Genomic DNA, 17777 nt, shown 5'->3' with positions numbered 1-17777 from the left:
GAAAGCATAATTAGAGAGTTAAAATATAATTTGATTTTGATTTAACATAAGCACTGTTTTTTGTCATTGAGTTGCAAAATGTATTGATTTTGAAATTAAAACAAAAACACCTGTGTTCAAATTTTTTTTTTTTTTTTTTTTTTGCGGTACGTGGACCTCTCGCTATTGTGGCCTGTTCTGTTGCGGAGCACAGTCTCCGGACACGCAGGCTTAGCAACCATGGCTCACGGGCCTAGCCACTCCGCGCCATGTGGGATCTTCCCGGACCAGGGCACGAACCCGTGTCCCCTGCATCGGCAGGTGGACTCTCAACCACTGTGCCACCAGGGAAGCCCTGTGTTCAAATTTATAATCTGCCAATTTCTAGCTATGTCATCTTGAGCAAATTAGTGAACATTTCTGAGCCAAAGTTTTCTCATATGTCATGACAAATAATATATAATTTTTATGAAAATTGAGTAAGAAAATATACGTAAATAGCTGCCATAATGCATTTACACATGGTAAGCATTCATCCCTCCTAATTTTAGTTATCACAACTGCTTTTAATTAGATTTGCTCATATCCAGAATAAAATATACAGTACCATCTCAATAAATCTCCTAAAATATTGCATAGTTACACACATAATCTGTTATAATATAGATGTTGAATAATATCCAATATCCCTTTTTTATTAAAAAATATAGACTCATAAGCATCTTTTTTTTCATCTCAATCTCAAAGGAAGACAAATGGACTCCAGAAGATATATTTTGTCACAAGAAGAAGTTCTAGCACAGAATTGTTTCGGCTTAGACTTCAATAGCAGGAATTTGAATTCTATAATCATCCCCTCCCTGATGAAATTGCTTCCATTTAATGCTCTTCAATTTATCTGCATATCTTCTTTATTATGAGGATAATAACAGTGTCCAAGAAAGAGATTACAAGAGTTTCTGGCACATGGAAAGTTTAGGCATATGGAGAATTCCTAAAAAAGTTTAGGTATATGTACAGAGTAGGGTAGTAATACTAATAATGTTCTAGAAATCTTGTTGCAATGTACTAGCTCTTATTTTCTTAAATGTTTAACTTTAAAAAGTGAATCTTAGTATGGGTTCTAGAGAAAAAAATGGGCTCTGGGTTTAGATCTCAGCCTCATTGCTTACCAGCTATAGTGTTATATTTAAAAATATTAAATTTTTTTACCTATATTTCTCATTTCCAGAGAGATGATGGTATTAATCATACCTAGTTCATACATTTGTTGCACAGATTAGGTGAAATAATAAATGAAAGGCATTATTGGAGTATCTGATCCATAGTAATTTTTTAAATTACTTTTACTTAGTTAATACTTTGAAAAAACTGTAGTCCATAACTTAGCTAAAGAAAGTATTTTGGGTTTCTATTATTTTACGAATCAAATTTAAACATTGGCCCCTGGATTTAAAGGTTCTCCATAATCTGCCTTCAATATAGTCTTTCACACTCAAAGCTTTTCTTTGGGTCTTCTGTATACTAATGTCTACAAGTAAACAGATCCCCTTACCATCTCCGTATTGGTTAACTGTAACCCACCTATTGCTGCTTCTAACTCCATGGTATACATTCAAGGCCAACTTCACATGCTATCTCATTAACAAAGTCTATTGAGAACATGTGATCCTTAAGTTGGTTTCTTCATCTCTTTGTGTTATAAGCACATATTTTACATATTTGCCATCTTTTTATGCCTGTCTTTTATCAATAAATCAATCAAAAGGGTACTTTATTGAATTTTAATTAATTTTTGTCTTATTTGTATAAATGTAATCCTCCCATAGGAGGTTTTAAGCCTTGGAGGATGGAGACACAGGTTTTTAATCATGGTTAAGCTCATATAACTAAGGATAGAGCTGGTTGCAGACTGACTACATTAGTGAGACTATGGTGGTTTCCACCACAATTGGAATATCTCATCCAGAGGTTTCCTCAAAGAAACATTCTCTGATATTCTATTTCCTTAAGAAAAAAATATAGAATTCTAACACTCTACCAGATGGTTACAATGTTCTTAGTTAAAGAATTGTGGAAGATTTTATCATAAAATGACATTGAATTTTGGCAAATGCTTTTTCTGTATCTATCGAGACAATCATAGGATTTTTATCCTTCACTCTATTAATGTGGTGTATCACAATTTATTAATTTTCCTATGTTGAACCATCTTTGCATCCCAGGGATAAATCTCACTGGATCATGGTGTTTGATCCTTTTAATGTGTCGCTAAATCCAATTTGCTAGTATGTTGTTGAGATTCTTTCAGGTATATTCATCAGAGATACTGGCCTGGAGTTTTCTTTTCTTGTACAGTGCTTCTCAGCCTTTACTATCAGGATGATGCTGGCCTTGTAGAATGAGTTTGGGAGTATTCCCTCCTCTTCAATTTTTTGGAAAAAATATTTTTCCCTTGTCACCACTAATATCTGGGAACGAGGTTTACTTTCAAGTTTTTCCTAGACAGAGGCAAATGTGAGCAACATTCTGTAGGTCAGTGACTGCCTTTTATAGTCTCTTTATCATCTCCCTTTCCATCTCCTCCTTACGCTAATGTAATTAGTGCATTTCTTGACCTTTCTCTGATATAAAGAAATCATTAACACATGTTATATAATAAAGTGTCTGTAACCAAATGTATTAGTACTTCAGGAACATTTGTATTTAAAGAAAGCTTAATGTGAGAACAGGCATTATTAAAGACCCGATTTAATGAAGTTAGAGAATTTTAAAACTGAAGTTTTATGCCGCAATCCATATTTCTCTATACAGATCTAATTTGCCTATATGTGAAGCTGTTTTGGGCTATATGGGATTACATCCTTGAGATGTTTCCTAATCAGCGCAACTAGATAGGGCCATGTTTTATAATAAACTTTTTTTTTTTTTTTTTTGCGGTACGCGCGCCTCTCACTGTTGTGGCCTCTCCCATTGCGGAGCACAGGCTCCGGACGCGCAGGCCCAGCGGCCATGGCTCACGGGCCTAGCCACTCCGTGGCATGTGGGATCTTCCCAGACCGGGGCACGAACCCATGTCCCCTGCATTGGCAGGCGGACTCTCAACCACTGTGCCGCCAGGGAAGCCCTATAATAAACTTTTTAAAAGTAAAGCTTTTAATATTTTTTCCAATATTTAAGTGTTTAACATGATTAAGATATCTAACTCTGCTCAAATTTTGTAATGAGAGAAATCTGAAGTAGAATTATTGTTTTCTTGTTGTATGCTGAAAACAAGTGATGACATTTTCTATCTGTCCAATTAAATAGATGGAACAATCTGCTAGATGCCATTCAATATTTTTTCTAAAGAATTGTATTATAAAATGATATAAAAGGTCAATATCAGTCTGTGGTTAATATGTCCTTTTCATTAGTGTTGAAATGAGATACAGGAAATACTATTTGTTTTCAAAAAGAGGTTATTTAGGAAGAAAAATAGTTAGTCAATAAATTACAAAAAATATTTGGAAAGGCCCTGAAAGTAGTTTAAAATAATCTAAAGTGAAATTATATTTTTCAAACCTACTTTGATAAATGCCAGTTTGGACAAAGTTACTAGTTTATGTATGAAATTTTTCAATAGACCAATAGTGTATAATATTACTTAGACTAATTCACTCATTACCGTCTGCAATTTCAATAGCATTTTGCCGTTAGTTGTACAGGTATCTTTGTTTAGAAGTAGATAGAGTTTCTATAAACTCTAACAAATTTATCCAAGTAGAATTAAATAATATATCTATCTTTAATAAAATAAAAATTAAAGTAATGAATATTTTAAATTGTTCCCTCAACTAATAAAATAATATGAATGAGGGATAACTCAGAGAGCTATGAGAAGATGGCTTCAAAATAAGATTTAATATGTGAAATGATGGTGTAACTGATACGATATTTAGAAAATATCAATATTTTGTTATACTTTTATGCTCTTTGTGATTAAAAGTTATGGTTTTGTTTTGAAACTTTAAATAAAGACTGGTATGACATAACCATACCTACACTGAGTAGGGACTGAAACATTCAAAATGTACATGGTAGTCTTTTAAGAAGTAAAACAATAATAATTTTTGAGACAAATAATATGTAGCAGTGCTTCATTCACTCATCATTTATTTATTGGGTTATTACAATTTGCCACTATATCCTCTGAAAGCAGACGATTAAAACAGATAAAGGAAGAGATGTATGGCAAAAATTTATTTGTTCATTTATTCACTTATTTATTAATTCATTAAAAAAATCAAGTGACTCTTTCAATCAGTTAATAAGATAATATTCTAGGCCCCAGGGGATACATACAAAGTTGTTTCAGTCATAGAACTTATATTCTAGAGGCAGGGGTGGGAACAGACAACAAACACAATAAGTAAAATATACGTTAGGTGGTAATAATTTTCACAGAGATAAATAAATAGATAAAGGAAAATAGAAGTGGGGACGGTGACAATTGTCAAAGTATAATTAAATTGGCAAGGAAAGGCCTTACTGAGAAGTGGACATTTAATAAAGCCTGACGGTGAGCAAGCCAATCACACAGTTAGAGTCATAGTTTTCTAGAAATAAGGGGAAGAAAGTGTAAATACCCTGAGAAAGGGATACAGCTGTATGTTCAGAGGAGAACAAGAAGGGTACTGTGGCTTGTGCAGAGTGAGCCAGGAGGAATGTGATAGAAGATGTGAAAGATGTAAATGAGTAACCAAAATATGTACTTGTCTCTGCCTTTCTCCCAAGTACAATACAAAACTATTGGAGAGTTCAGAGCGGAGAAGTGACATGGTTTGACTTTCTATTTAACAAGATTATTTAGACTTCTGCCTTTGGAATATATTGGAGGGAAGCATGGATGAAAACAGAGAGATGGTTAGTGGGCTCTTACAATAATGTAAGCTGCAAAAAGTTGTGGCTTGGACCAGCATGGTAACTGTTTAGGAAATGAGAAGTGGTTAGATGTAGAATATATTTTCAATGTAGACCTGCCAAGATTTGCTGACAATTAGTCGTGAGGAGTGAAGGATGACTCTGAGATTTTGGGCCAAGGGACAGAAAAGTTAGAGTTGCTATAACTGAAATGAATATGACTGTAGGAGGAGGTACGGCGTTGGGGTAGGGAGAGAGACCCAGATTCACTTTTGAACAGGTTGGTTTTGAGATATCTGTTAGACTTTCAAGATAGATGTTGTGGAGGCAGTTTGAAATACCAATCTGTTGTTCAGGTGAGAGGTCTAGAGAGTTATACATTTGGAATCACCATCATTTAGTCTACTTACAGTCATGGAACTGCAAGAGATCACACAAGAGAGGATCAATTAAATTAAGTAAAAAACAGGTCTAAGTACTAAGAACTATAGTACTCCAACATAAAAAAGTCTTGTTTATAAAGATGGACCTGCAAAGGAAACTCAGAATAAGGAACCAAGAAGGTAGGAGGAAAACAGGAGAGTGTGGCCTTGGAAGTGAAGGCAGTGTTTCCAAGATAAGATAGTAAAGTGTGACAAATGCTTTCTCAAGTGAGAAGGAGAGCCTTGATTATTAGATTTAGCAAATGCATGTTATCCGTGATTATAAGAAAGCTACTTTGTAGAGCAGTGTGGACAAAAGCCTGGCTGAGAAATGTTCACAGTGTTGAGGAAAAAAGCAATTTAAAACAGTGAACATCAAGAAACATTTCAAAGAATCTTATTCTAAAGCAAGAGTTCTTTACCTTTAAATAGTAATGTATAGAAAAGTCTAATATCCCAATTTCAAAGTGACAGTGAGTATGAACGATATTTTGTGATATTACAGTAGTACAACATGATTAAAAGTGTTTAGTTAGAGCTACTATTGTTTGGGGTGGATTGTCAAGATGCATAACTGAGGAACATTATGCTTCAGTCACTTAAAGATCAAGGTTTTTTTTTCTTCTTTTTTTTTCCTTGAAGATTGACCTCCTAAATTCTGTCCACACTCCTCTTGCATGAATGCTGTATTGAGAATCCCTGCTGTAAAAGGAAATTGAGTGATATCTGGAAGATGAATCCTCCAGGCAAGACTTCTTTCTCTTTTTTTCTAAAGAGAATATTAGCAGCATAGATGAGAAAGATCAAATTTGAGAAAGGTCAAACTCAGAACAGAACCCTCTGATTTGGTAGAAGGAGGTGAGAACTGTTGAAACTTCATCCTTGAGTAGAACAGGGGAGCTGGAATAGGGCTGTCAAGGAGAGGAGCCACCTTCATGGGGGCATGAACAGTAGTAATAGGAAAAATGGCCGAGAAAGTGGGCAAAGATGCAGACTAGTGATAGTTTCTAGAAATTCTCTTCTGATTTAGTCAATTTTCTCTGTGAAATAGGAAGCAAGACAAATAATAGGGAGTGGAGACTGAAGAGGGGTTGTTGGAGATTTGAAGAGAGAGGACAATAAAAAAACTGTTCTTCTAGAACTGTGGAAATGTGAAAGGACCAAAGAAATATAGTGTGTCGGCTTTAATTTAAGATGAGAAAAATCTTCAGGTTTCTTTTTTTCTTCAACTAACTTAGGCTTCATGGAAGTCACTGTGGAGTAGTTACAGAATTGAATTTGATCAGGATTGTCTATTTGCAACTGTCATTCTGTGATTCATTCAAGAAATACTCATTAAATACCTATCATATGCTGGTAATTCTTCTAAACAGTGGGCATACTGTCAGAAACAAGATGTTAAAGGCTCTGCTCTTGAAGAGCTAGTAAACTGTGGGCAAGAAAAATAATCAAGGAACAACTTGAAGTAAGATAATAGGAGCATTATGGCAAAATAAGTCTTTATGTACTTTAGGAATGTAGATTTCACCTACAGAGTAAGAATGTAAAGCTCATTGAGGGGTTACAGAAGACACCCCTGAGGAAATGATACCCTTTCTGAGACCAAAATATTACATAGTCATGCTTGGTAAAAGGGAGGGTGTCATTAAACAAGGAGAGGAAAAAATATATTCTGTTTGTTTTTCATTTCCTTCTGGAAGTTACCACACCAAATCTTCTAATCTAGCCAAATATGATATTTGATTTTTTATTTTGAAAATTTACATAGAAATATGATATTTTCCATTTAATATTTATTTCCATGCATTAACTCACATGTACAACAAACTACTTGCATCTACTTTTCAACTGTCTCTTTAGCTTTTTATATATTCACACCCTTCCAAAAATAAAACCACTTAGTTAAAGTCTGGGGATGAGGAAGGCAAAGTTTCTGCTTATATGGGATTTACAGCATAACAAAGTTACTCATGATTTACTTTCTACAGAAAATTTATCAAAGTTTCTGTCTTACATATTTGATGTTTGCCTTGTTAACCAATTTATTAACTTACATATTATCTGCCTCCTCTCACTAAAATGCAAAGACAAGGGCATTACGCTAAGTGAAATAAGTCAGACAGAGAATGACAAATACTGTATGAAATCACTTATATGTGGAATCTAAAAAATAAAAAAACTAGTTAATATAACAAAGAAGAAGCAAATTCACAGATATACAGAACAAATTAGTGGGTACCAGTGGGGAGAGGAAAAGGGAAGAGGGACAAAATAAGAGTAGGGAATTAAGAGGTTCAAACTGTTAAGTATAAAATAAGCTACAAAGATGTATTATACAATATGGGAATATAACCAATATTTTATAATAACTATAAATGGAGTATAACCTTTAAAAATTGTGAATCACTATATTGTACACCTGTGACATATAATAAAAAATATATATATATATATTTTAATGCAGAGAACAAGAATCAGTTCTCTCTGTTTCAGGCTATGTTCCAAGTGTCTGGAACTCTTCTAAACATAGTTAGTGTTCTTAATATCTATGGAATGAATAGATAAATGAATGAATGAATATCATTCAAACTTGATGTTTGTGAATACAGAATCAGGTATTGGTAAAATTGCCATTCATTTCCTAGTTAGGATGAAGTATTTGTTTTATAAAAGAAGAAAAGCAGAGTCCATTAAGAAGAATGGACAAGATTACACTCAATGTCTGCCAGAGTGTTTGTTTAGGCTATAGAGTTGTTGTATAAGACTGGGGTCTCTGTTAGATGTTGAAGTTTCTGAGTTTGTGAATAGGTGAGTTTCAGTACCTACTGTGTGTCTACAGCATGCATATGGCACTTTCTTCAAGGTCTATGCATCCATTCATCCCTTGACAGCATTACTTATGGTCTATCATTCATACAAGTAATTAAGTAGAATTTCATAGGATCAGGACCTTTGGCTTTCTCATATCATGCTGTTACGAATATTATCCTGTTTCCATGACTATACTTGATATTGGTCAGTCTAATTTTGTTAGTGGTTTTCCTCCTGGATTTCTTGTCTGCATATACTTTTTTCTTCAAAATGATTCACCTATCTTCTGACCACTAACATTCACAAACCTGTTAGTTTTTCTGGAACTCTAGGGTAAGATTCTGTTGTTGTTGCAGTCTATCACATGCTGTTATTGTCCTATAACTGACTACTCCACTGTACCTCCTTTAATACTCTCAAATTCATAACAAGAATATTTGTCTTCTGTATCCATATGTCTAGAGAGAGAAAGAAATATATCAGAGCTCAAGTTGAATTAGTAAGCCTGTGTACTATTCCTTGTCATTCTGCCTTGTTAGGAGTGCTTCACAACAAATGCTATTTAAGCTATTTGAAAACATCTAAATCTGACATCTGTAACAGGTCCAAATCTTGTAGCTACGGGAAAATTTGGACACCTCAGAAATCTCCAAGTCTAGAGAAATGAAATGCCTTTTCAATAATCCAATAAGAACTACAATAAAATTATATGAAGCCAATGGATTGCAAACAGTTGACACCAGAAGGAAATAAAATATAGCACATCACTGCTACAGAACACATCACTAACCATGCTCATAATAATAATATAATAAAGAAATTAAGATGCACTTGTCTATATATCCTGAGCTTTATGGCATTTCAATCTGTATTGTAAAGCATGAATTTAAATTTTGCATCATTATATAAACATCTCTGCTGCAGGAATCCTGACCAAGCAGAAAATAATAAAAGAATAACATCAGAACAGAAATGTAGGTGTTGCTAGATAAGAATTATTTCTTTTGTCAGCATAACATGTTAATGATTTGTACTTGAAGCAAACATTTAAGTTTTATCTATAAGCAATGATAGTTTTGTGTATTTTGAACTGAATCACTGCCACTGAATTTGGCCGAATAGGCTGAAAGCTGTGGTAGCTTCCCAAAGGGCATGGCTGTTGCTCAGGAAGTTATTTATTCACACACACACACACACACACACACACACACACACGAAACAAATAAATGAGCTCATGAATGCTCCACCTTTGATCTAATATATATACATGTATACACATGTATATACGTGTATATATATATATATGCTGTTTCTTCTCAAATGGTTCTTTATTTTAAAACTGAAAATTACGAACACAAAAATGACAAAAAATCTAGTAAATATATTTATCTGAATAAATTAGAGGAAATTTATTTCTCATGTGTGGAGAAAACAATTTTTTTTTTAAACTTGGGGGAATTAGAGAAGAAAAGAGGCAAAAGCTAAAATGAAAAGGAAACGGAAGTTAGGAAAAGAGTAAAATTGATCAAGATAGAAATGAAGGAAACAATAAAAGGCAATATATAAAAGACAACATTTTATGTACTTTTAGTATTGTTAAAGAAATGTACTTTTCTCTATAATGTTTCTGACCCTTTAGCTCTACAGGGTTTTTCACATCTATACCACTTGAACCAAATTACTTTAGAAGCAGGGAAAACCTAAGTGGACAAATTAATCTCTAGGCCAAAATTGGTCTACAGCCCATACCACATCCTTGTCATACTGTCCTCCTCTACTGCTCCCACCATTGCCTCTTCCTTTTATCCCTTTGAATAGTATTTCCTTTTCAATTGCAAAACAAACCTGAAAATCTTGCAGCATTTCCTGGAACACTGCAGACTTCTTTCAGCTACCTATCAGTCTTCTCCCTAACCTGACAGAAAAATTGTCTTATTGAAATGTCACTTGAGACATCTCAGTCCTTTCACAAAACCAGAAAAGTAATTAAAGCCAAAAGGTAAATGCATCCTTGAAGTTTCTAAGCCTTTGTGGTCTGTCTCCACGGCTTCAAATGACTTTTGTTTGAGAGAAGCTTATAACCATTCTGAATACTTTCAGATCAATGACTGGCAGGGCTATAATTGGAGGATATCTAGGATGGTACTACTTAACCTTCCTTATTATTTTGGTGACCATGAAAATGGAGAACACCTAGCTGTTCTCTCACCTCATGGAGTTTCATTGTTATAAAATCAATGATATTTTTCAAGCCCTGTTTTATCAAATGCAGAAAGTATGTGAAATTCTATACAATACATTAACTGTAATAAAAGAGAAAAGACTGAATGTTGGAATACTGTTTGGAGACACCGAATTTGTAAATCAATTTGCAGTTTTCATTTTGAATATCCTTCACACTCCAGTTTATGGTTTTTCTATTGTCATTAGAGAACCATACCTTTTTATTATTATTATCAATTAACAAGGTAAATTTCTATTGGAAAACACATTAAGTAGAACAGATGTGAATGGCATTTTGCTTTGTTGTCAATATCCTAAAGTTACTAGTGTAAGGCTGACACCTAGTGGAAAAACAGCAACACTAGTGAAATAAAAGATCATCTAGTTAGGGATAATAGCTATACAATCGTTTCCACAGATCCTCAACTGCTATAATCTATGAGAAAATAATTATAATAGTTAAAAAGTATTATCACTGATGTACCATGACATATTATATAACCTGTCTTCCTTGAGACGTGTGGATGTGTGTTTGTGTGTATTTGTAAGCAAAACAAGTGGGGATATGAGAATCATGATTATTCATTGAGACCATAGAGATTCTAATTAATTTGTTAGGTAATAACTAACTTGTCAAGTAATAAATCAGTAAGAAAATAATGTATTTACTTTTGTCTTGGTATTTGCTATCTTTGTGAGGGAGTGAAATCATTTTAAGACCCTTGAAAACAATTAAGTCCAATATAGAAGAATATTGAAGAACCCTCTCTTTGTCTGAATCATTAAACTTCCTCATCTGCCTCCTAAAGGCAGTTTTATTAAAGAATGAAGTGTCTTTTCCAGAGTCTGAAAGTAAGTATTTAATTGTGATACCAACTCCTCAGGTGTAAGAAATGATTTATTCATCCATATCCCAGTGCAAATTATTGGTATGCATGTTAGTATGTACATGGTTATTATAAAATAGTTATTTTAATTAAATGGTAACTGAAAAGAAACATAGGTTGCTCCATCTCCATGCTACCTACACATCTGATCTTCCTGAAACCCTAGCTTCACAGTTCCATTCCCCCTCTTGTAGTCTTCAATGGCCCCTTCTTTTTCTATAGGATCAAGGTCAAAATCCTAGACAAATGAAGCTAGGGCTTTCATCACCTAGCCTCTGCCTAACCTGCAGCCTACGAGGTCCAACCTGACACATACACAATTCAGCTCACAGAGAGCTCCGTTCTTCAGTCAAACACTGTTCCATCTCCTACATTTGCCCTATTTCTCTCTCTGCTTGGCATTGTTCTCTCCTCTGCGGGACAAAATCCAGGGTTTGTGTGGTAGAAAGAAAGAGATACTTGTATCAACTCAAAAAGAAAGTGGGTTCCAACCATGGTTCTTATGATTGCATGGCTTTAATACCATATTATCACCGTATCTCAGTTTCCTCATAATGTTTAGGTTATTGAACCACAAATAATACATGTTAAGGGCTTGATAGGAAATAAATGCTCAATAAATATCAAATGTTGTCTCTTGAAAATCTTATTTTCAAAGTAAATTTTTCTGTAAAATATCCTTGCATTGGCCAAACATGTTAATCTGGCGACACATCTATTGTCATATTTATCACATTATATCATGACCCCTGATTCTCAAACTTATCTCCAGGCTAGATATGAGCTCTAGAATTGTATCCTCCACAACCTATTCACCATTTCTGTGATATCTCATAGATATATCATACTTAAATTTCCAAAACACAATTATTCACATTTCCCCTTCTAAATATGCTCAACGTAAACTTTATCTAATAAATAGGTTAATTGCTCACTCTGTTTCTTAGGCTTCACAACTAGTCCATCACCAAATTCTTTCTGTCGTATCATCTCTATCTCTAAGCTCATCTTCATAAGCTTAGTCTAAGTTCTCATTAACTTGACCAGAGTCCTGTACCAACCTCCTAACTCTTCCTTACCTACAGGTTTTCCTCTAGTCCAAACAACCCACCCAGTCCTCATAATATGCTAAGTCATAAATGATAAAACTTATCAATATTTTGGCCATTCACTAGAATGACATACAGATTTCTTATTCAAGGAGGCAAGTTCAATATGGTCTGTCCTGCTTCCCTTTCTGAACTTGTATCCTGCCAGACTCCCTCATTTACCACAATCCAGCCCAAGCAATGTCCTTAATGTCCTTTGGATATGTGTTCCGTTCAGGTTACTATACCAGAATACCATAGACTGGGTGGCTTAAACAACAAGCATTTATTTCTCACGGTCTGGAGGCTGGGAAATCCAAGATCAAGGTGTAGGTATATTCTGTCTCTGGTGAGAGCCCACTTCTTGCTGTGCCCTCACATGGCAGAAAGGGCAAGGGAGCTCTCTGGGATCTCTTGTATAAGAGCATTTGTCCTGTTTCTGAGGCATCTACCCTCATGATTTAATCACCTTCCAAAGGCCCTACCTCCCAGTATCATCACATTGGTGGTCAGGATTTAACACATGAATTTGGGGGAACACAACATTCACTCCATAGCTGTCTGTCAATCTCATTCCCAACTTGATCTTTGAATATGTTATTCCTTCTGACTGAAACATTTTTCCACAGACATTCACAAAGTTTTCCCCCTCACTTCTCTGTTCAAATGGAAATGACAAATCGTTGCCTCTACATAATATTATCAACCCCTGAATCTGTTTCATTTTTATGCATATAAAAAATATCTTTACATCCCTACCCTTAAAATATAAGCTTCTTTGGGGAATGGCATTGAAAGTTCAATTCACTGTCATATTCCCCGTGGTTAGTACAGATTATGTGCTTAAAAAGATTAACCGTCCTCTTCCCTACTCTGTTACAGACACAGTGCCTCCACATGGTAAAAGTTACTTAAAAACGCATTTTTTGAGTATTAAAATTGGTAATTAAATCTTACAAAAAATGAATTAGAATAATAATATAAGAAAATGTTAATAGTGGATTACAATCATAAAAGGACTAAGGGCTTTACTTTGCCTCTCACAAAGCTTAAAATAGGTAAAGCACAAAATTAGTCTACTTGAATTTTGAAACCAGTCCAATGCACTCATGCTGCACGAAGCTTCCAATTTTTAATGTTGAATAACAGACACCCTCTTGTTTATACAGAGCAATCGTCTCACGTCTCACTATATTCACTCATTTCCTATTGTTTCTGTTTTAAGTCAGACACCTTTCACTTTCAAAGTCTTGGATTAGTATTTCTTTTTATGATTGTGTTCCCATAACTTTCAATCAGGTGTTTATTCACATCTGCTTTCTGCTTCCTGTCATTTAACTCCCCATTGAGAATCCAGATCATATATTTACCACAATAGTTTTTCTCATTCCAATAAACTTTTAGCATATTTGTTTCTCTGGAGGCTAAAAATTTTCATCCTGATCCATGTTCAAGTACTCTTTGCAGCAGCTGTTGGCATTTCAGGGACTGGTATGAAAAACAACTGATTTATTGTTGGTTTTGTTAATATTTCTATTGTCTAGTTAAGACCCCTACAGGGTGGGTAAATCTAGAGTGGAGAAATAGCACATCATTGTGGTAAGAACTTCAGTTCTCGCATAAAACTCAATGCAACCGAATTTGAATTGCAAATGTTGTTAATTACCTGCTTTGGGCAAATTACTTAACTTCTGTAGGCCTCAGTTTCCTCACTGGTAAAATGTAAATACTAACAGACTGTATATTGATGACATTATGGATTAAATGAAAAAAATTCTTCATTGTTGATGTTATAACATCAATATTGTATCTTGATGTTGCAGATTAAATGAGAAAGCATACATGTAAAGTGTATCATACAGTGTCTGAAATATAGTGTACACACAACTAAAGTTTGATAGGGTTATTAGTTAAATTTCTCTATGTTTGATCTTACTTAATTTTTATATTAGAAAATATGTTAAAATATATTTTTAAAAATTACCATTGAAGATTATTTATATTATTTCACTCATTTAGTATTACGGAAGATAGAATAATTTCAAACTCGTTAACTGATTTCATATTTATTATTTAATTCTATCTTAACCAACTCATGAGATAAGCAGGATACATATTAATATGCATTTAAAATCAATCAGTAAAGAGAGGTTGAAAAAACTTGCATATCTCATACAAGCTCACAGGTCAAGACTAGGACCGAAATTACCTATATTCTAGTAGCCCAAGTTATTGGGTTCTTACATTATATTTTAATTTTTTTAATGTGTGACTTCTTTTGATGAATAACATTGATTAAACACTTATTCCTTTAGGCACTGTTATATAAAATTTCCATATATTAACTCGTTTATTCTTAGAAAACCTAACTTACAAAGTGACTAGTTTTATTATCCCCATTTTATGAGATGAGACTCTCTGAAGGCTAAGTAGTTTGCCCAAGGTCATAGAGCCAATATTACCTATGTCATAGAGCCAATATAACACTTTTAGCATTTCTGCTGAGATCTGAGAAGATTTACAAATAGTTATATCTTACTTTAATAACATGCTTCACAGATGCATCTAAGCAACAATTATATTGCTATATACCAGATGCACAAGGCAATTTCTAAAGAACACAAAATAATAATGATGATAATAAAACAAGCTAACATATACCAAGTTACTGAGTGCCTACCTTCTTCCTAGATCATCTCATTTAATTCTCGAACCAGCCTTACAATTTAGTATAGTTAAAGTATAATTTTCAAAATGTGACCCTTATACAAATATAAATTTTATATATATAAAATATTTTAGTCAACTCATTCATACTGGGATCAATAATGTGGTAAACCTGGTTCAAAATACATTTGAAGATCTGAGCATTTACGTACATTTTAATAAAATAATATTAGAATAAGATTGATAGGCTAGCTACAAAAGTGATTAATGTGGTTAATACCCTATAAGATAATAAACCATTAACTTTGAGGCTATATTTTTCACTGGACAGAAATAACTTACATCTGTACCAGGCAAAAGTATACAAGCAACATGTAAGCTCACCAATTCTGAGACCTTTAATAAACAGTAAGAGGAAATGAACAAAGCATGTTTCCTAAATAGTTAAATACTCCTCAGGTGGGCCTGTTCTCCTGTATAACCACTCATCTTTTAGCTTTATTTCCAAGTTTTAATAGCCTTTCTTAACAGTATTACTCAGCCATATTTTAAGTGGTGAAACTGAATTCTGGATAGTTTAATTGTTTAAGGTCTTATACCTTACTAATGTTGAGGTCAAGTTTAAAACCTAGGTTTTCCTGCTCTAGAACCTTAACTCTTACCTATCACACTTATTTAATGTGCTAGATAGAATTAATTGCCTGTACATTTTATTTCCCTGTATCCCTTACACATATCCTTTCCTTTATGGTCCTTTTGTGTCTATTCTGTGTTATACCCTCAGAAACAGCTAATTGAGAAAGACAGAAAGTTAGTCTAGTGTTTCCAAGCTGTGCTCAAGTAAGACTGTACAGATACAAGTTTTTCCATAACTTATTTGGTGAAAAACTTGACCTAACCTAAATTCAAATGGTATCAAAATCTGACCTGAGCTGACATAAAGCTATCTACAGATTTTACTTATCTCACTTAGAGTCAGATAGTTATATTTTTTACTGTTTAACGATATATATATATTTGATTAGAGTATTACTTAGAACAGCACTGAGTCTGCTATTTCCAAAATCAAAAAAAAAAAGAACATTTTAATTTAAGACAGCTAGTCACAAAATTTAGGTAAGGATCCATCCTATAGTATGGATATTCTAAATAAGAGGAGGGAATTTCCAGGAGAACTGCTCTGTGACTTTCTGATAATTCACTTTCTTGAGGAGGTCTTCGCTTGACCACTATGTCTAAATCATCACCCATTCTCCCTGTCCACACACTCTCTCTCTCTCTCTCTCTCTCTCTCTCTCTCTCTGTCTCAGACACACACACATATACATCTATTGCTCTCTATGTATCTATCTATCATCATCATCATCTATTTTCTTTCTATTCTCTGTCTCATTTATTGTAATACAATCCTAATGACAACAGAACATTTTTTGTTGTTCTTCACAGCTATATTCACAGGAGCAAAAGACATGTAATTGGCAAGTAGTAATAATCGATGGAGTGAATAAAAGGAATTAAAATAGCTTGCATGTCTAATTCACTTATATTTTTATAAATATTTTAATACTTGAGCTTAAAATTGTTACTGTTAGCTGAAAAAGAATAATTACTTGGGAGTTATATGAGAAACTCATTCTTTCAAGTATCACAACCCTAAATTAAGAGCCACTTCATCTGTGCTTTCTTAGTGGCTTTTTTCACCAAGGACTGTTCAGAAGATAACATGTCCTTTCTTAAACAGACTATTGTTATGTAATTGATATATAATACAATAAAGTATTCAAAGTAAAAAATTTGGTAAGTTTTGACATATGAATATACTCATGAACCATGACCACAATCAAGATACTGAACCTATTATAATCCCCAAAGATTCCTCATGCTCCTTTGTAATAACTACTTCCTCTCCCTCCTGCTTTATACCTCTCTTCCACACACATATATCCCCAGGAAACACCTGATCTGCTTTCTGTCACTAAAGATTTCTTTGCACTTTCTAGAATGTCATGTGAATGGAACTATAATGTATATGCATATTTTGTCTGACTTTAATTCAGCATAATTATTTTAGCATTCACCCACTCATGTTGTTACATGTATCTAGTTCATTCTCTTTTATTGCTGTGTAGTATTTTAGTGTTGGTATAACACAATTTGTATGTTAATTCACCTGATGGGCATGCTCTATTGAAGTGATCACATTTGTGTGTGTTCACTTTAGTATATCAGTATGGTACATCACATTGATTTACAAATATTAAACGGACCTAGCAGACCTCAGGTACATTTCACTTAGTAATGATATATTATCCTTTTTAAAAGTTGCTGGATTTATTTATTCTTTTAAAAGAATTTTATCTATGTTCATAAGGGATATTGGCCAGTACTTTTCTTGTCTTGCAAAAGTCTTTGATTTTGTTTTTGATGCCAAGTTTGTCTTAATTTTTCTTTAAATACCTGGTAAATTTTTCCAATAAAGCCACCTGGACTTGAAATCTCCTTCATGGGAATATTTTTTTTACTACAAACTCATTTTATTTTAAATAGAAGTAGATATATTATCTCTTTCTTCTTAAATGGGGTTTAGTCATGTGCATCTTTCTTGGAATTGGTCTATTTAATTTGTTTTTGAATTTATTAGCATAGATTTGATTATAATGTTCTCTTACTATACTTTTAATATCTCTTTTGATGACATCTGTCTCATTTCTGATTTTGTAATTTGTTTCTTTTCTATTTCTTCCTGATCAATTTGTCTAGAGGTTTATCAATATTATTGAACTTAAAGAAACTACTTT

The sequence above is a fragment of the Delphinus delphis genome, chromosome 5 (assembly GCF_949987515.2).
Source record: "Delphinus delphis chromosome 5, mDelDel1.2, whole genome shotgun sequence".
In the NCBI taxonomy this organism is placed as follows: Eukaryota; Metazoa; Chordata; class Mammalia; order Artiodactyla; family Delphinidae; genus Delphinus; species Delphinus delphis.
This window is presented reverse-complemented; position numbering follows the sequence as displayed.